Raw genomic sequence first — 16,422 nt, 5'->3', positions numbered from 1 at the left:
TGTGTCAGATGAAAATGGTATGTCTTGACATCTCACTTATGAGTGCATATGCAGAAACCTTATAAAAGAAGGCCTGGGTTGAAGGAAAATACAAAACTAAAATAACAGTGCTAAGAGCCCATATGTACTGCCTGTACGTGCAATCACATCCACTCAGAGCTCTACTACAACCATCTTCTGGAACAATGAAGCAGAAGTGGTAGCAATACATGGCAACCAGCAACCAAACGTGGCAACAGTAAGTGTAAGTAGGCATGCTGACACATTGCAGCAAGTTTTGGTAGCTTTTGCATTTTTCAGGAGACTTTTCTGCTTGGAATATCTCATTTGAACTAGCATTCATGTCAGCTTCAACTGCTTTGAGTTTTGTTAGGGAATGCATTTGATTTAAAAAAAAAAAAAAATTCTTTCCTAGAATTTCCCAGTTATGGGAGATTTTACTTGTCTCTTTCTGGACTAAAGTTCTAGGGATGCTGTTACATTGCTACAAGGAAAAAGAGATACTTAGGTGCTTCCTCAAAGGTGCATTGTCCTAACTTTCAGAAATCAATTAGACATTCATGTGAATGTTGAAACACACCGAAATTCTAGCAAAAAGTCAAACATTTGAACATAACATATTGTTACACTTTAAGAAACTATTTCCACATCATCATCTTTCCAAACTAACCATTATCTTGAACTTTGTTTCTGGCCTCTTCCACCATATTTTCTGCTTGCTTTGATGCTGCATGATTTTGAGTCACATCTGAGTATGTATCATACATATATTATATATATTTTGCACACCTTTTGCTTCCAATAGAGCCTTGTAAACTTTCTTCAAAGAATGATTTATGTAAGGTAGAAAATGTGCTACATTCACATGTGAAAATTATACTACAATATTGTTCTCCCAGGAGCCATAAAGAGATCACAGTCCAGTTTGTGCTATGAAAAAACTATGAACCTCACTGGGACTCTTAATCACAATATGCTGGCTCTGAATTAAAGATCCATTTCCTATCTTGTCCCAGTGGACTAACAAAAATCTGTTTGTTTATGGAAGTTAATTTAAAACTTTAAGGAGAAAAAAGGATACTGAAGGTGTTGCCCAGCTCTAAATCAAACTTGATCTTATTCCAGACAAAAGGCAATATGCATTGTTGTGCAGTGTTTTCAAATCAATTTTTTAAAACCATATTTACTATTAAATAATTTTTCCATGTTTCAAGATTGCTAGGAAATACCCTTACAGAACTAGGAATAATTGTATTCCGCACAGTTCTGTGGACACAGGGAAAAACGTAAATTAAATTATCATGTGGTCTTACTTTTCAATCAGTGGCTTCAGCCTCAGAGCTGCACTGGTAAGTTCACTTAATTGCAAGAGAAAAGCAATGAAGCCACTAGAAACTTAATTCTTCAGCACTGATTTTATTTAAATGAAATACCATTCAAAGGAATCTGAAAAATATACTACTCGCAATGTCACTCCATTTATCAAAGAGAGGTCATTGAGATTTTTCCAATGGAAAAAATAATTGAGATGGCATAAAACCCAGTAAAGAATCTCTAAGCCCTCTGTGATTTTTTGACTTTTGGGTAAGGCTTGAATAAAAATGTTCTAGAGTTAGATTATAGTTAAATTAGGACTTTTGTTGACTACAGACAACAGGACAATAACAGAGGAGGCAATATTATAGATTTCTAGATTATCCTCAAATTTTATATTTTTTTTTGATTATGACATTTGGACAATTCTTATATATTTAATAGAGTATGACAGATGAATTCTGACTCACATTAGGACTGCATACATTGGAGTGCCAACCATAGTGGATTGGAAATATGGAACGGAGGGGAACAGTTTGATTTTTCTGACAGAAGGACATTCTGAGAGATATTGGTCATTGTTCTGAATGACTTTATTGATATTGATAATGTAACAAGAATAATGTACTTTTAAATCACGCTTATAGTTGCAGAGGTGCTCTGGAAATCATTCCATGTAGTAGGGAATGTTCCTGAGCTGTGTTATGACCACATATTCATCCAAATACCATATTTAATGCTGAAATTTGCATGTTAGCTACTGTTTGCTAAACAATAATTGATACTTTTCCTGATCTGTCATTGTTCAAAAATATATATATTAGATTTATATATTCAGATATATGTGTGGAAATCAATGGTCCGTGTTCTGATGTCAGACAGCTGAGATCTGAATTTTTCACTGCTACAATGAAAGCTGTGAAAGACTGGATTTATTTGAATGCAAAAGGGATCACTTGCCTTGGTTTTTCTTTGTTGCCAGAAACTTAAAACCTGTATTATACAAATCAATTGTAAGCAAAGGACTTGAGTTTCAATTTCTAGTATCGTGATTTTTCTGGTTTGCTACTTTTTGCAATCTCTTTAAATTCTTTCTTATATAAAGTACTTAAAAATCATTTTTCTCAATCTTATTATGTGAGAAAACTTACCAGGAGTCAGAGAACAAAAGGAAAGCAAAATCTTAGAGATCTTAGAGAGATCTTAAAAAACATAGATACTTAAAACCAAAGACCTTAAGAACTTATATAGTGCTGTACAAATCAAACCCAGCAATTCATATAATAATTGGCACAGTGACAAATTCAAGTGGAATTGATTTAACTACAGTAAAGTAAAAATAGTCAGAAGTGAGAACAGTCAAAATTTCAAACTTCATACTTACATTTGAACTTACATTTAAATGCATGAAAATGAATTTTCTTTTTAGAAAATCTTTTTAGCAATTTTTTGTCAGAATTTGAAAAGATTTATTTAATCTACTGTTATATTACTTCATCACTTGCTTAATGTGCCCAATTATTATGAAGCTATTATGGTATGGCAATCCAGTAATATTCGAAATAATTACCTACCCCTGTTTATACAGTTTCTAAATTTGCACTGTCTTCATGAGATCAAGCATAGCTAACATGATTAATTTCTGCCATCGTGATAAACTGCCTCTGAGGTCAAGGGTGTCCAACAGAAGATTTTAAATCAATGTTATATAATAGCTGCTGATATTAACTTAAAAAATAATTGCATGCCACTTGAAATACTACTGATAGCATTAGGAAGCAAAAGATAATGTAAGCCCCTGAAACGCAATAAAACAGCTTAATTAGGATTCTAAAATTGTGAACAAATTTGAATAACTCTCTGTCTCTCTACCTCAAAAAATACTACCAAAACCAAACGGTAAAACAGTCTACATATTAGCTATTGTGAATAATTCTGTGCATAATAAAATAGGGGACCGTAAGTTCTTGTATCAAGCTCATTTGGATTTTAAACACAACTTTGAAAAACTCCCATACTAAAATAGAAATCTTCTAATGTGTTACATTTTAAAAGATGCTTTATTTTCTGCATCATATATAACTCATAAGGACCCTTCAAAGACACAGCAATAAATTTTACCATATTCTGAGGTTTGAGAAAGAGAATTTAAGCTTATATTCCGAGCTTCTCTATATATGACTTTATGCTTGTATGCCATTATTCTGTTTTCAGAGGAGTGCAAATAATTTTAGAACATATATAAGAAATATGGAATAATATATGTATATATGCCTTTTGCAAATATTCTGGTCATAAATGAATTTCAGAGAATGGGGCACATCCCAACATATTAGAATATAGTTCAAAATAATTTTTTAATGGGATCATATTGAACATAACCTCACTTGCTGTCTTTCCATAAATTGTAAAATTCAACCTTAGCTTATAAATTCACAGTAGCTTCACCAAGCTTATCTCTTCCTTTTCTCCTACTGCCATGTGCTCAGTATAATAATTTCTACTGCCAGAAAATGTATGCTTTTTTCAGATACCAATATAAGAGTCAAGCAGACTAGGATGCTTTTAAAAATCTGCAAATAAGTCAAACAGTCATAAGATAATTACATTTCATTAAACAGATTTTTATTCCTCAATCTGTTATTCTTTCCTTCAACCACTCTCAGTGTTATTGCAAATTATTCAGAAATATAGGCAGGACAAAATATATCAAAAGTCGTAATGTCTGTCTGTCAAAATGCAAGATGTATGTAATTCTTTTTAACTGAATTGGATTAAGAACAGAAGTTTTGTTCAAAGATTATGTTCTGAAAATGCACTGGGAAGGTTATCCTAATGGTTGTGCTTGAAACCATCATGTCTTTAAAATGGATGAAGTCTATTGTGACCTGACCGGAAACAAATCAACTGAAAAGAAGCAAACACGAACCTGGCAAAAGTTATATGAATGAAATAAAATGAAAATATTTGCCCTTAGAAGCAACTTATCTGGGGAAATGAGGGTGCAGCAACGTTCTTACCTGATCCTTATTGCTGCTACATGCTTGCAATTCCATCTCAGTCTAGACTGATGATTCAGTATTAAAATAACCTCATTAATTTAAAATTCCTAATGTTGTTATTTGTTTCTCAAAACTTACATTGACAGGAATCTGTTTCAGTTTGTTTTTAACTAAACATTGCTTTTACATTGACTGGTCTCCAAGGATTTCAAGAAATATGCTGGAGCCTAAGAGAAGTTAAAATCTGTAAACAATCTCATTTTAAATTGTATTTAGGGAGTAAAAAAATGTAAATCAGCCTTGAATTCTTAAACAATTTGCAGACTAGGGGGTAGATGACTGATGAGGACCTCTTCAGTCTCTAGTGATAGAGAACTATAGAGCTGTTAGTAACCAAAGAGAAAATGAAGCAGCACATGCATCAGTACAATTGAAAGTACATTCTATCTCTAAGGAATAAAGAATGCAAACCTTGCTCACGGCCTTGAGAACTCTTATAATGACAAATTAAAAACGACAAAAATTCTGAAAAAGAGCAGAAAGTAAGAGAATAGTGGACAGAAAAAAGTGGCAAATAGTCAGTTTTTGCCTGGAGTTTTCATTGTGACACAGACAAAGGAGTTAGCAAAATGCTTTGAAGGCATATAAAGAAATGGGGAGTTTACGATTCCTCTGGGTTTTGGTCAATTATAGCTGTTACTGAAACTCTACAGAACAAGAGTTTGTTAGAGATGGATGAAGCCAGAATGGCTTGTGTTGGAAGGGACCTGAAGGACCACCTAGTTCTAACCCCTCCTGCCATGGGCAGGGACACCTTCCATTAGACCAGTGGAAGGTACCCCTGTAGTGTTCTAAATGGATTATAATCTGATTTTCCTTTGAATGCTTCATCTATGTAGTAGGTAATAGAGCGAACCTTGCCATTGAACTCTGTTAAAGTTGTACTTTCACAAATTCATGTTAAAACCTGCTTTTTGGCAACACTTAATGGTGATTCTTCAAGCTGCTGAAACCATTCATTTGCAACAGATACAATAAATGAACTCCTTTTTATATGATTCATTTTTATACTAAAATGATTATCAGAATGATACATTTATTCCTTTAACTTTTTTAAAGCTTAGAGTACCATAAAGTCCCTTTTTATTAGTCTCATTTATAATAAAAGAAACTACAGTAATAATTTTAAAAGATGCCTTAGAGTTTTGACATAAAAAATCCCATAACACAACAAGCTCTTGGCTATACACTAAACATTACCTCTAATTGATATTTGCTGATTAATAATTTTGGATTTTCAAAGTTAAATTTGCTTTGTTCCAAAAGCCTGATTTCCTGTAGCAAAAACATCAAGTCACCGGAATTAACTGTTAGATTGCTTTTTTATTATTACTTTTAAAACAACATATGTACCATTTGGGTCATTAAATCTCTTTCCCTCCTAAACCAACCAAACAAAAGAACACAAAGATAATAGGTTTATCAGCCTGATTTCATTGGCTTGATATTTTGCCTTGCTTATGGGAGGGTTGCAGAATCATCAGTCTTGTGTAACAGGAGCCATTGCTGGAGGCACTATAGTTACAAAGGAGGTAATGAAATAGGATGATGATTGTAAATTTAGCAAATACCATAGCAGACTTCATTTGAGGCAGCTAAGGGTTGTGGCAACATCAGAGGGTACCTTCCTTGTGCATAAGTTCCTCTGAGTCTCTAAATCCTGTAACATTCAGAAGTAACGTAAAGACTAACAAAAGATTCAAAGAAAAGTTGTTGTCAGTCATCATAAATTATATTGGTGTGTCTTCCAAAAATCAAAACAATACATAAATCACACATCCTATGGGTTTGAATATGCTAGATTACCCACTTTACCTGAAGTATATAGTTTGGACAATATCCTAAATCCATCAAGATAAATCACAAAAACATTTAAGCTAATCACAATAAGCATTTTCAGTCTAGTCCTAAACTCTGTTTTGTATTGATCACAAATGCAATGCTTGCAACCAGTGTGACTCTAGCTTTGACCTCTTGAGAGAAAGCCCAGCTAACACTAAGGCCCCACTGCACCAGGCAATGTGCAGTTACAAACAAACTGGTCTTGAAGCCTCTATAATCTAATAGAAAACACTACAGTACTTTTTGTTATTGGAGCAGTTCCTGAGATCTACTCTTACCAAATGCTCATTCATTCAGAGCAGATGTTAATGTGTGCTAAGAATTCTGCTAGACCACTTGACAAAAACCTCTCAAATGGTTTAGCTAAATTTAGAAAGAATATTTCTCTCTGGAAAGTTAGACTGACTAAATCAGATTGCTCTTTTATTTTTTTCTTTCTTTTTTTTTTTTTTTAAGTTTACACTAAAAAGGATATTGCCTTTGAAGGCACCAGCAAAAGTCTTAAATGCATTCATAACAAAGTACCTGCAGTTGTGTTTTTTCTTAAAGGAGTCAATCTACTAAAACACCAGTAGTAAAACCACGACACAAACACTTACTAGCAAACCCTCCCATTAAACTCAATTATTTACATACAATGTCCAAAACAGATATTTTCCAATTCAGCTATTAAAAATACCTGTTAAAGGAAAAATGTCTTGTGCAAATTGCTTCAGATAGGTGTATTGCTTATTGCAAAAGCACAGAAAGAAAATTTTTGTAATAAAAATTTTTAGTTTATCTTACAGTCTCCAGAAACAAACTGATCTAATGGCTCCACAAAGACTGGACAAAGGGAGCAATATTTACTTTTAATTTCAGACAACTGTAACGATTGAACTTAATAATGTGAGATAAATAGCCAGATATTGTAGCAAAAAAACCCCAGTAGTTGTCATCAATATTTTTTTGCCACTAAGAGGGAACAGACAACCACCTTGTCTTGCTATGGAAGGAAATAGAACATAGTTCTCAAACAATGGAAAATAAATCAATAAAACTGATCACCTCACTTATATTAAAGAATCAGCATCTATTTCTAGCTTTCAGTATAATAAAACTTGTATGAACTGTCTTACATAACACAGGTGAATAATAGTTCCCATTTTTACCACATTAATGGAAAATTAACATTCTGCTCATCTTAGGACCCTGAAATTCAGAAACTTTCTTTTTACATAATCAAATCATTTTCTGAATATTTTAATTTGATTTCTAATACTACCCCACTAGCAGGACCTTGCCCAGTTTCAGTACATCTCCTTTATAAATGTTCTCTTAAATTACATTTCCACAGAAATGACAAATAATAATTGATTTTGACTGTTTCCTTGGGAGGGGATATGGTGAGACACCTCATAATACTGTGAAACTGGCAAATATTTGCCATTCTAATATAGTCATTATATATTGGAAAAGCTGTTCCTAATATGTTTTCTTTCATTTCTTCTTTCCTTTCTCCTAGCATTTCTTGACAGGAGTGTCCCGTATGTACTGCAAGCCTTTTCTGTCTTCATTAAAAAACCAAACCAAAGCAAACCAAACTAAAACAGAATTCAAGAAGCCATTTTGAAATCATCACAGTTCTGAGATTCGTACATCTTAAATTTATTATAGTCCAATGATGAAGACAACAGTCTATTGTGTTCTTGTTCCAAACGAAGCATAAACTAGAATTCACCACAGTCCACAATACATTACACATCCTTAAATCATTCCGTGGAAATGGAGGATTGTACACAGTTCGAGTATGTGTGGCAAAAGAACATATTTATTTCTCCTTTTAATCAGAATTACGGTAGAATTATTGTCTGAATTTAGAAAATATTCAGCAAATGCAAAGTACTTACACCTGTAAAATAAAAGATTTTTTTTTTCTATAGTGTTTTTCCTTTGTGAAAAGTGAAACAGGTTTAAAAAACTGCGTAATTGTTATGGGTTTTTTCATCCATTGCAAGCCTAGATTTTGAATGAGAAGCTACAGCATATTTGTATTGTGTTTATTTTTAGAAGACTAAGAAATATACTTGCTGCCTGTTGAGGTATAATAGAAAAAAAATTAAAAAGATTGAGATCAAACAGTGTCTACCATAAATATCTAATGTTGTTCTGAAATTCTGACATAAGCTTTACTAAAACAATATCACCCTTTTCTTTTTTCTTAGTTTTTAATTTTAGAAAGAAAATTAATTGCATACACCATGGCAAGCCAGCATGATGTGAGCAACAATGTGAGAAAAAATTTCTTCAGGGAGCTCTAAGCAGTACAAAAGAGAGAAACAGATTCTAGCTAAAATCTTTTCTGACATGTAAGTATTGGTCATGAAGTATTTGATAACTTTTTAACACCACAGGTCAAATAGTTTTAAAGAAAATACTTTTTTGGAAAACCATTACTTCAGTTTTCTGGATTTTTTTTAAGTTTATATGATTGAACTCTCTGATTTTTTGTTAGTCTGTCTTCCACTCTAACCTTTCCCCACATATTCTGACTACCTTTAAACAAATTTGACAGAAGATTAGAATTATAAAAAATGATGACATTTTATAATTTATTAAAAAAACCCACAACCAGATAAAGAAAATAAGATAGCATTGGTCAGTAGTGGGGGAACAGGTGTAGTGTGTAGACCTTAAAAACAGCTGGGAATTCACACAAAAAAACATCTTGTAAAGCTCCCTACGGTGGAAAACATTTCAACTGGAACTTACAGATAACTACAAAACACAAAACCCTAGGAATTCTAGCTTCAATACTTCTGGTGTTCAAAGAACTTACTGGAAATACAATTAATTTCAATATTTTTTAATTCTCTTTTACTACATGCAGTGCGGGTTCACTAGTACTAGTAATCCCTGAATATTCAAAATCTGATGAAATAGGGATTCAAGGGAGAAAGTAGATCACTTGAAATAAAGTAATTCTTTAATATTTTAGATTCTTATGTTTTCATGATAGCTTATCTTTGATTTATTTTTTTTTTAAAAAAGCAAAACGACTGAATAAAATTTAACAATAAAATTGTAATTCAATTTTTGTCTGAAGGTAACACACCCAGTGCTGTGACAGTTCACTGTCAAATATTCTGGGTATCTCTGAAAGACCAGGTGACATTCACCATAGGAGTTTCTATTTTTCTTCTTGGTCTACAAAGGAAGATCAGGATTATCAGCTCAAACACTGATGCCTACTCTGGACCTGATTTGGTGAGATGAATCTCACATCCAAATATTAAGTAGGAAAGATGTACGTTGAAAGTTTTCTGTGGGATAGAAGTAAATATTTTATTTAAACAACTAAAGCATGTTATCACTATATCTATACCTGATACATTCTCTCTCTCTATAACATAACACCAAAGAAACAAATGAGCTGATATGTTTATACAAAATGAACAATAAACATTAAAATAGTCCAGCCAAAAAGTCCATTTTTCAATATCGATCCAACACTGGTTAAACCCATGCCAAATTCCCTTGACACCTCTTTTTATATTAAGAAACAAACTAACACCTCTACAAAGGTGTTTATAAGGTTGTCAGTAAAGAGGAAGTCACTGTAAAACACCTAAGCACAAAAGACAACAACTTGAGAAAAATTGACGTCCAAAATTAGGATATGTAAATTTAGCGAAAGTATTTTTTAGACAGTTTAAGGGCAGATGCTGATCCTTCACTGTCTGCTGTGCATAAACATTAGGGTATTCATAATGCAGGTTTTTATAATGCAGGTTTTTATAATGCAGGTTTTTTAAAAACAGTTCACTTTTTGAAGCGAGATAACATTAACCTGCTGACTTGTCCAGCATGCTTACTATATGGCTTTACTTTATGGCTTCAGTCTAAAACAAAATGGTAATGAAAAGCTGGATAGAGTTTGCAAAATCTGTTGGGATGAAAGGTTCTAAGATTAATAAAGCTACACATGAAAAGCACCAAAGTAAGACCTAGTTGTACTAATTTATATAACTAATATGTATAGAAAGTTATTCCCCAGGAGTCTTACCTTTCCCTGGTTGTTTTACGTAAGCACTTTTAATGACTAGATGTAGAAAGACTCCCAGGCTGACCAGTCATTAAATGACAGTTCAAATCTCATAAATTATCTTATATTCACATCTATGCATGGACACCCACAGATTTAATTATATGTCATAGTGATCTCTAATGCTATGTGAGATGTACTTTTAAAAGACTTATGGAAGCAAATCAGATAAATGTTTTGTTAGGTAAAAGAAGCAATATCATCCTCCTTCAAAGTGGTAATTTATTTAGTCATTCACTTCTAAGGCATAGTTCAGTTAGCTACTCTATTTATACCATAACAAAAGCATTCATAAATTTGCTGAATTTGAAGTGTATTATCTGTACTTGTCACTTATCATAAATGTCCAGATTAGCCCTGACACTAAGACAAATTCATAAGTATGAAAAAATTGCATCCTCCACTTCCTTTATTTTTTATACAAGAAAATGCTTGTGGAATGGGTATAAACCTCAATCTCTTTCCCAGATCCCCATATCCTAGTACTCTATAATGACTTGAACTGATGAGGATAAACTTCCCCAAACAGCGAGGCAGTTACAGTCAGATACCAGGACACTTGACTGATCCAGTCCGACAATATTGTTTTCTCCAAGACACCCCCCCCATTTAATAATTCTGCTCATGTATAAAAATTAGGTCACTCTGCATTTATGTGTTCATAATGAAATGTTTGAAAAACGCATCCTAATTAATTACTTAAAAGATTTAATTCAATTTTCAGAATAAACAATGCCAGGATTTACAATAAAACCTAAATATAAGCAACAAATTTTCATCTAATGGTGCAAGAGTAGGCAGAACTGCATAAGCAACTTTAAACTTATTATTTCCCATAGCCTTCAGACATTTTAATGTCCCACTACTAGCGGCAAAAAATTAATTAGAAACTTTTAATAGGATACAGTAAATTAGAAATTAATTGTGTGCAGTAAAGAAGAATTAAATAACTGATATATTTGTGAAGTAATACTTCTTATAGGTTGAAATAATAAGAAAATATTTTTACTACAAATTCTGGATAAACTATTTTAGTATTTCATCACTTCCAGTAGTAGTAGTAATAAAGGTCAGGAGCCTTTCAACAGTAAAGAAAGGTTTAGGGCTTATGTATATATAGAAGTGAACAACTTATAAAGATTACAGTATTATTTAATATTTTGCTTAGCATAAGAAAGAAGGAGTAACTATTTTACTCCACTTATTCGCTTGAACTCTTTCCATTGCTGATTGCACTTCAGTGAAGAAAGGCCCATGAATTTGTTTTTAACATGAGCTTAAACCAGAAAAAGAAGGATTTTGCTCAGCTAGGGTCCAGGTATCTGATGCAGAGCTCACATATATTATTTGAAACATTTCTACTGAGACCTTAGAAACTGGACAAAAGACTGAAATCCATGGGATATCTCGAAATCCAGGTGTTTTTTTCTTAGGGGCAGTCACATGATGCACTCAGAGGTGTTGGAGAGGAGGGCAATACTCAGTAAAATCAGTAATCTCTGAATAAATGATCCAGTCAATAGCTAAGTAAGAACTGATGGCATTCATGTAGGCCATGTTTATAACATTTTAGTGCCTAGTCTAGAACATTTAGTCGAAGTACAAAGGATGTGTACAACTGTAAGATGAACATTAAAAAATGAAATTAACAAAACAAAACAAAATAAAATAAAATAAAATAATGACAGTAGAATCTGTTTTCAGTGTAACAATACTGGATAGTGTGCTTTTGGTATTTATAAAATATTAGCCAATAATACATTCTTGCCAGATATATGTCCTTCCAGATATGCCCTTGTAAATGAAGGACATTGTAGTATGTACCTTGATTGTTCTAATCATTCTTCTAAACCAATGCTAAATTGTTTTTTCATTGTTTCCAAGTTTTATATTTTCTCTTACTTATAGAATCACTAAGCAAACATAGAAATCTCTTGGACCTGAAAGAGTATTTTGCTACTTTTTTTTACTATTTATCTGAAAATATTTCATATCACTAAGAAATGCTTGTCAAAATTGAAGCAGGTGGAACAAAATTGTACTGTTTGAATCCAAACTACAACAAGAAGAATCAGAAATTGTTGGCATAACCTATATCAATCAGTAAAGCAGGAAATAAATCTAAAAATACAAAATCTAAAACATTAAAGCCAAAATTATTATATATAAAAAGTATTTTTACAAGTTTTAAATTTGGGGGAAAACAGAGTAAACTATCAATCCACTTACCACTGTGCTTTCATGTGGTATATGAGGCCTTGAGCACTGAAATACTTTTATTCTCCCCTATACTCTGATTGCATGTACTCTATTCCAGAAATAACTGTTTAAATTCAATGGTTATTAAACCATCAATATCCGTATAATCCAATTTAGCTATAAAAGAGAGAAATTATTAGCATGACCATGACTTTCAGCACTGAAGCCTGAATTCTTGATATCTTCTTACTTTAAACATCCACGAGACAAAAATATTATGTTCCTGATATTATGGTGCAGCAGAAAGAAGGTCTAGAGAAGGCACGAGTCATTCACAAGCCTTTTTTGCAGGTTTGGATAAGTACTCTAAAATGTAAATGCTGGACAATTCAACGTATGAACAATTTGAGAACTCTAGTTTACAAGCAATTTCTATACCTACAGTATCCTCAGAAAGCTGAGTATAATTAATAAGGCTATCACTCAATATTTAAGGTCCTCTGAGACCTTAAAAATAGACATAATTATCATTGATATCTATGCCTGCAAATTAAAAATTTGAAAAATCAATAATTATATAATAACAACATTTTTAAATAATGAAGTTAAGAAAACTAAAGTCCAGATCTTGCCTGTTTGGTGGAAACTACTCATCACTGACCAGTAAGAATAGCTGAATATCATGAACACAAGGAATTTCTTCAAAATTCAGACCCAGCACCTAATTATTTTTCTATTGAAACTGCACCACCTAAAATAATAAAATAAACTTGCAACCCACAAGCAGATACAAAATCTAAACTATTGAGCAATTTCGAATACCAGTGTAAAGAGCAAATATTCCGAATGTTCTACATTTTAATATAACAATACTATTTTAAAGTTCCCAGGTAATGATTCAGGGTTGTAACCTCACAGTCTAGTTCTGAAACTGTTACGGATTTCCTCTTTTTGCATCTGTCTATTTAGCACTTACCTACAACACAAGAACAACTTCCCCAATACTAAACCTTGTTTGCTTCTTTGCTGCATGTTAACGTGGAATTAATTTCCAGTACAACATACTTTTTGGGTTTTTTTGTTTGGTTGTGTTTTTTGTTTGTTTGTTTGTTTTCTCATATGAAATGGAACGCAGATTGGGGCTGCAAGGCAGGCCACAAGAAAAAACATGAAATAAAAAAGTTTAGATAGATGATGGATAATTCTATTCCAACATTAAGCCATGGTAAGATCCAACCATAAAATACAGCACCTGAGCTACCTTGTTGATGACACAGATGGTATTTCAGTTTGGATAATAGTGTGCTATTTTGAGAACTCATGTTCCAGAAAGAGGAGTAGGCACAGGAAATAAGAGTCAAGTTGTGTAGCTACCATTTGAAAGCAGATTAGAAAACTGTGGCTTTAGCGTACTGACTGAGATCCAATAGGGAAAATGACTGCAGCCTGTGAGAACAGGAGGAGATAAACATCAGGGAGTAGATAGAACTCAGTCCTGGCATAAAAATAAACAAACTAAGTGCAAAGGCAGGAAGTCGAAGAAGTCACAATCTCCAAGCATTAAGGAGTAGAGAGACAGAAGAACCTTTCCATCACAATAATGAGAGCAAAAAAAAAAACTTTAAGTAATTTCAAGACACACATCAATATGTTTGAAAGGGATTATATGTGCTATTTGTGAAATATCCTTTTAAATCCTATGTCTCCTAATCATAAAAGAAGACAATTAGAATTTCTTAAAAACCGAAATGTGGTATTTCTCCTCAACACCACACGTTCTGCTCTTGGAAAGTCTTAGTGAAAAAATCACAATAAGAGTATTAAAGTATTCATGACCTGAAATGAAACAATTCTATTATTATATTTCATTCACATCATATATAATGCATAAATGTTGTTTAATATCATGCCATTGTGCAGCAAAAAGGAACTCACCTCCCCTTCCCAAATAAACCTAAAAGAATGTAATTACCTTTTAACCTATATTAACATAATCACCTAATCATACTGTTGACTGTTTCATTTTATATTAACATTTGACTCTGTGTATTTAATGAAAGTTAATGAACACATTAATCTCTGCTTTTCCAAAGTAGCCCTACTTAGAAATAGCATTACACTTCTGAATGTTCTGTATATTTTTTTTCCTAAAACAGTTCCTTGTTGCATACCAGATTATTCACTTGCTTGTGAAAGCATTTTCAAACAAATCCTGTTAATTCTGAATATGGTTCACTAAGCAGCATGATCTCATTAATAAAACAAGTTGCTACTCTAGTAAATCAAAATGCTCAGCTGTTTTAACTGTTTACCTAATGGAAATTCTAATTATCTCTTCAGTCAGCCTCACAGAAGCCTAATACTTTTGAAACAAGACCCAGCAAAATAAAGAGCCAATGAAGAGAATGGGAACAGCGCAACTTCAAACTAAGGATTCTGTCACAAATAAATATTAACTAATGTTGGGTCTGCATTCTTCAGGTTAATTGGAATATTTTCACACCACGTGAATTTTCATTAGAAAGGTACTTTCATGTGTCATATTGAACTAGAAGAAATGTTTGAGTGGCAAATTCATGAGTTCATGGGATTTCTAACGCAAGGGGAAAAGGAAGAAAGAGAAAGCTTGACGTACTGCAAAAAGAAAGTTCCATTCTGTAAACATATATTCAAAATGTTCTCATGTATTGCACAAGAAAATAATAAATGGATAACAGATCAGAAGGAGAAGGCTAGGTCAAAGGGAAATGTAGAATGGAAGCAGACTTGTTCTACACATAAGTTTCTGCATAACAAGACATTCTCCCAGGGTCTTTCAGTGTGATGTTCAGTTCTGTATGAAATTCCTCCTTAATGAAGGCAAAAAAACAATGCTTCTAATCTGCTGAAACTCTGAAATGTGCTATCCACCCAGTGAATTTGTAACATCTGTCATACACCTTACCTTGATCTGGGCACTCTCACAAATCAGCCTCTTCTCAGAGAGAAGATATTGTTTTAGAAAGGGGTTAGAAAAAAAGGAGACAAACTCTTTTATGGATCTAATTTTTTTTGTAAATGCTCATTTGAAGCTGCTCAAGGATACAAGCATAGTGCCATGAAGGGTGATGGAGCAGAGGCAAAGCACAGAAGAAAGGGTAAGGTTTTGTGACACAGTATTACCATTCATCAAATAGACACACATGTCTAACTTTACTAATAGATATGTTTTCCAAAAAACACTTAAAACTGTGGGTCAGAGAAAGCGAGTAGAAATTTCAGCTACATGTGAATTCTGTTACCTTTTACATACACAGTGAAGAGCAACTTTAATTCCTTGACATTCCATTTTGTCAGCCATATCTTAGGCAACTTTCTTCAGTGTTCATTGATAGTAATTTGCAGAAAAATATTTACCTGCTCTTTTAACTACTTCGGCTTGGGGTGTTACTTAACAGCTGCATCTTTTTTTTATACTTGTACCATATGATTTTGTTTCCTTTTCAGTTCAGTGGTTTTAGTAAAGAAAAAGCACCCTAATTCTTAAAAAAGCTGTCTTTAAATATTAAAATTCAGAAGACATGATTGATTTTTTTAACTGTAGGCCAAAAAGTAGGTTAGTGTTGCATTCAAAATAAAACTCCACCTTTAATATTAGACAGACCTAACTTCTTTCAACTTGAAATCCAGGAATTCAATCTATCAATTCAAATGTATAAATGCCAATAGTTTAACAGATTTTGTTTCTTACACACAAGAAGTAATTTATAACCTGAATCCAGAGTTTAGTCATGTTATTCAGCTGAAATTATCTACTTACAAAATGTCAGTTTAAAATTAATTCTTCATACCCATTACCATTTCAATCACGTAACAAGGAAATGAAAGAAACCAAGAAACCAAGAAACCAGAGTTATTTTCCTTATGATGCTCAAAGAGCTT

The 16,422-nt window shown here is 32.8% G+C and overlaps 1 protein-coding gene across 11 annotated transcripts in view; it reads right to left on the bottom strand.

The window, feature by feature from the left end:
• DMD (dystrophin) overlaps positions 1–16,422 on the bottom strand; it is a 922,945-nt gene that overhangs the window by 529,606 nt on the left and 376,917 nt on the right. The window lies entirely within an intron of this gene.

This window comes from Chiroxiphia lanceolata, chromosome 2, assembly GCF_009829145.1.
Source record: "Chiroxiphia lanceolata isolate bChiLan1 chromosome 2, bChiLan1.pri, whole genome shotgun sequence".
Taxonomy (NCBI): Eukaryota; Metazoa; Chordata; class Aves; order Passeriformes; family Pipridae; genus Chiroxiphia; species Chiroxiphia lanceolata.
The sequence above is the reverse complement of the archived record's forward strand: the minus strand, read 5'-3'. Positions and strand labels throughout refer to the sequence as shown.